Source organism: Uloborus diversus, unplaced genomic scaffold (genome assembly GCF_026930045.1).
Source record: "Uloborus diversus isolate 005 unplaced genomic scaffold, Udiv.v.3.1 scaffold_436, whole genome shotgun sequence".
Lineage (NCBI taxonomy): Eukaryota > Metazoa > Arthropoda > Arachnida > Araneae > Uloboridae > Uloborus > Uloborus diversus.
This window is the reverse complement of record NW_026558611.1, coordinates 79252-84325: the sequence shown is the minus strand read 5'-3', so window position 1 is coordinate 84325 and position 5074 is coordinate 79252. Positions and strand designations below refer to the sequence as shown.

Here is a 5074-nt window from a genome sequence, read left to right as displayed (position 1 = left end):
GTTTTGCAGTGGTAGATGATGATTTGATGCCTAAAAAGAACTTACAGAGATTTCCAACTGATTTTATTAGAGCATGTAATTGATTGAAATATGCCAAATCTTCCTGTACTTGTAGAGCAAATGAAGTAACCTGTTCCTCTTTCTGTAAGTGTAATAGTACGGGTTTGCAACCAACTTGTAACAACCCCTTTTAAATATAATTTAATTAAGTGCAACAAAAAAATAATAAAAATAATTATTGAGCTATAGCAGTAGTAAAAATACATTGCTATTCGCCTTAAAAACACTAATTGTAACTTACTGGCCAAATTTTCATTTTTGTTGGTTAAGTATTACCATAAATTTGGGCTTATATGGGGACGAAAGCGCACGTCCGCCATCTTTGATGACGTCATAGCTAAAAAATGTACGAAATGTCAGATGTCCACATAAGCTCTAAATACTTTTTAAGACACCTACTAAACATTTAGTAAGAAAAATTCTCCGTACTCAATCTTCCTATCGAAGTAATAAGCATTTATGAGAGCGAGCGGCCGCCATCTTTGGTGACGTCATAGCAGGAGAAGTGACCAGGTGGCGGATGTCCACCCGAGTCCAAAATACTTTCTAGGACATCTACTAAGCATTTTTGAAAAAAAAACTCTCCCTACTCAAACTTTCCTACAGAAGTGCTGTCAGATCCTGTACTATAACTTAATTTCCCGTACAATACGATTCTGTAAAGATGAAGCCTGAGCTTGAAAATGTTTACTTCTTCTTGGTTAGTCAAAATTAAAAGAGGGAAGGGTTATTCTTTCTGCGATGAAGTTGCTTCATCTTCGCAGCGGTATTGCGAAAGTATCAGAACTCAAATTCATGCCATTAATACCGCTCTTTTTCAAATGAGATATCAGTATCCAGGGGTGCCCACCTGAGGGGGGGGGGGGGATTATTGCGCAAACTGCACCATTGAAGTTTTTAATGGGTGTTTTTAAAGGTAATTTTAACTTTTTTTGGAAGGACTCTTGTTTTTTTTTTGGGGGGGGGGGATAACTTTGAGATATTTAAGGGGGTGCACTCTTGCTCTTAGAGGGGGAGCACCCCTGCAGTATCAGTGGAATTGGCATAACTCCCCAAGAGGAAATATGTTTTCCCGAAAATGATCTAGTAAGATAAGAACCAGTTAGTAATCTCGCGCGAGAAAGGTGTGCGGTTTGAGCTGTGATGTAAACTCTCATCTGAACTAATTACTTCATTATTTATTCACAATTCGATGAACATACTTTTTTACTTTTAGCGTTTTAATGAAATTATATATTTCCTTATCGTATCCCAAACGAATAGATTAAACGAGAGACAACGGATTGATAATTGAGGAGGCACCAATCAAAAGCACACATGTCAGGTTAAAAAAAAAAAAAAAAGAGCTTTCTGCTGATTCAAATATTTCAGAACTAGTTTATTACTCGGCATTTCTCGGGTGCTCATTAACGCGGCATTTCTTATAGATGAATAAATGATGAATTCTCTCCTCATGAGCCTCCCGTCTCCTTGGTATAAACCCTCAAAAAAGCACATAAAAATGGCTGTGGGGAGGGGGGTCTATCCATGGTGAAATACCAATTAATAAACAAAACGAAATCATCATTTGAACATAATCCATCTCAAAAAAATTGATTTGTAACAAAACCTGACAATATATATATATATATATATATATATATATATATATATATATATATTAATTTGAATTTTTGGCATCTTGAATTCAAATTATGTTTTTCGCAATCATGAGCGTGTGTGAGTATGTAGGCATATGTGTTTGTGTCTGTGCAGGCATGAAGGAGCGTGTGTTTGTGTCTGTGCGCAGGCATGAGTGTGTGTATGTGTGTGTATGCGTGTGTGTGTGTGTAGGATATGGCCGCAACCTGGAGACGGTTTTCGCAAGAGGAGCAGCATCGTGAGGCCGGTCGACGTGACGGTGGTGCTGGCAGAGGGTGCTGGTGGGAAAATAAAATGATAGGTCGTCAAAACAGTCAAATGAGAACAATAAGCAATCGTGATTGTTTAAAAAAATAACACCGCTTTGACGTGATTAAAAAGCGAACTCCATCCTTTTCCTCTCACATCATAAAACTAAAATATCAATAAGTATAAAGAACGAAATAATATTCATTTAGAAACGAAAGCACGACATTTAATCATACAAATTTGAAGAATTTCCAAAACATATCATTTTTTGTTAAAAAGATTTATTTGTTATTTTCTTTCTTGAAAATAGCCTCTAAAGCCTTCTCTATATGGCTATTGAAGTACTAACTGTTTCAGAACTGTAGCCACCCGTAATCCCCCTGTATTTGCATTAGTTATTTTGGGAGACTTCAACTATTGTGGCTTCTTGATGCGATTTCAAATGTTACCAAATTTGCCGTAATCGTTTCGAAATACCTTGGATAATACTCCTCCTTCCTTAAGGGCGCCGACTTGCAAAAATTATTGAGGGGGCCGGACTTCAGCCGGGGGGGGGGGGGATTTTCCTATTTTTTCACCTTGAAAATGCCTTTTTACATAGTTTCAGATGTGTGTAATTTGCATGAACCAGCAATACGTGACACGACGTTTTCAAGATATAGGAATCTGAAAATTGGTATGCAAATTTTTCTGGTTCAATTAGACCATGTCCCTTGTCTTAAGGGACATTTTTACAGGTTTATTTTGTGGAGAGCCGTGCAGTGGATATATATTGCTTGCGGCTGTTAGTCTTTAAAACCAACTTTTGAAGTGCAGCAAACTTCCCCCTCATATTTTATGCAACATACTCTAAGTAGCTTTTTTAGATCCAGAAAAGGCAAGTCTAGGAAAACAAAAAACATCTTTCAGTCAATTAAATAGGGTCTTTGCCTTGATATATAGAATTTTATAATTGCCTACAAATTCCTAAAAACTTAATAAGTCTCATTGACCCTCAAGCAAAAAGAAGCACTTCTTCAAGTAAAGCATTTTCCACTTCCTCTTTAAAAAAAAAGGACATACCCACACACAAATTTAGGGGGAAGGGGGAGAGCCCCCTCAAGTCCCATGAAGTCGGCGGTAGTGCCCTCCCTACTTTTGAAAAACTGTCTGACACTAATTTTCGTTAAAAGGATATTGTCGCCAAACACTGGGATACCTACTTTTGGTGACAATAATATGACGCTAAAAATTTTCACCCGAAATGCAAGCGTCCGAATTATCATCATGTCGCTTCATTGAAAGGACAGGTAAAAATCGTGTTCACATTGAGATAAATAATTTTACTAAAAAAATTTATTCTTTGTAGATTTTGTATGTATTGTTTATCACTTATTAATTACCCCCAAGAATATTAACAATAACTTTTATAAGTTAAATCATATTGTCCAACTATTAATTTAACTTAAAAAATTAGATAGTGGCCGTCTTCCCACCGATATTCGAAAAAATCTTCAGTGTTTTTCAATTTTTTTTTTCTTTCTGATGTTTAAAAAATACATAAATTTTTCAACGCGTTGAGAATCTTCTACAGACAAATCCTGGGATCATTGCTAAGTCTTGGTTCCTAACGCTTTTAAATCGCATTGGAGTAAAATACTTACCTTAAAAGCACTTATTTTCGCGAGGCTTTAATTTTCGTGTGCCAGTCGTAATAGCAAAAATTTAAGCTTCGCAAAAAATTTCAACTTTTTATATTCAATTTATTTCGGTTCCATTTATATAAAATTCGCGAAATTTTTCGTTCGCGAACTCACAGTTATCTTCATTTTCGCGAAAGTAAGTGCTTTTACGGTAACTTCCCTATTATCACTGAACTAAATTGAATTGAATTTTTTCCTTACAGAAATTTATGAAAATAATATATTTTCTTTAACTTTATTTTTAAAAATAAACTCTTGGGTTGTTTTTAAATATATTCAAGGGAAATCTCGTATTTTTCAAAACAAGAATATTTCTTCTTACCTTTCCTTTCCATAATGGATCGGTATGTCTTTCCCTTTTTTAGTTAGATTGGTTAAAAGTGCAAAATCGTGCCGTGACCAGGATTCGAACCTGGGTTATTGCGGCCACAACGCAATGTACTAACCACTTTACGATCACGGCGGCACGTTCCACTCAGCTACTTGTTCTCAGAAATCAATTTCTGCTCTAAATTCGTCAACGGCGGAAAAGGTGTGATCGATGAACCGTTAGAAGTCTCTAACTACTCTTCTGATTCTCAGTTTCACCAAAAGATGGCAGCACTAAATACTTTGAAGAGCTACTTTTTAATATATTCCCTTATTCCAAAAATAAATCTTTACTAATAATAAAGCTGAAAGTCTCTCTGTCTGAATGTCCAGAGGATGTCTAGATCTCTGTGACGCGCATAGTGTCTAGACTGTTCGGCCGATTTTCATGAAATTTGACACAAAGTTAGTTTGTAGCATGGGGGTCTGCACCTCGAAGCGATTTTTCCAAAATTCGATGTGGTTTTTTTTCTATTCTAATTTTAGGAACAAAACTATCATAACATGGACGTGTAAATTACGAAATTATCAAAACGTGGAACCGTAACATGGGCACAAGTCAATTGGCGAGATACGAAATTATCATAACGTGGAACCGTAACATGGGTACAAGCCAATTGGCGAGAAAATTCACCATACATTATTTGTAAATATACAGGCGAACCAAAAGACCTTTTGATTTTTCTATTGCAGGCAAAGCCGTGCGGGTACCACTAGTAAATAAATAAATAAATGAATTTTCAATGCATAGACAATCTTCCACAGATAGATCCTGAGATTGTTGCTAATATCAAAAACTTCATTCTTAGCTAACACCCTAGGGAGTTACTGCTTTTATATCGGCCATGAATAGCAAAATACAGTTTCACTGTCACCACTGAACTGAGCTGAACTGAATTGCTTATTTAAAGAAATTTATGATAAAGTCTCTTTTTTTCCAATAAATTTTTGTTCCCATTTCCTCTTTTTTTTAAAAAAACAGATTCCTTTCCCATATTTTGTTTGGATTGAGTTAAAAGAGCAAAATTTTGCCATTTAGTTTCGAACCTCAGTTGTTTTTTACAGAAATCTTC

The 5074-nt window shown here is 35.7% G+C and overlaps 1 non-coding gene across 1 annotated transcript; it reads right to left on the bottom strand.

Moving 5' to 3' along the window:
* Positions 1-4023: 4023 nt before the first annotated feature.
* Positions 4024-4095, bottom strand: Trnah-gug (transfer RNA histidin (anticodon GUG)). Its single transcript has one exon. It is a non-coding gene; the product is annotated as a tRNA-His (tRNA).
* Positions 4096-5074: the final 979 nt, after the last annotated feature.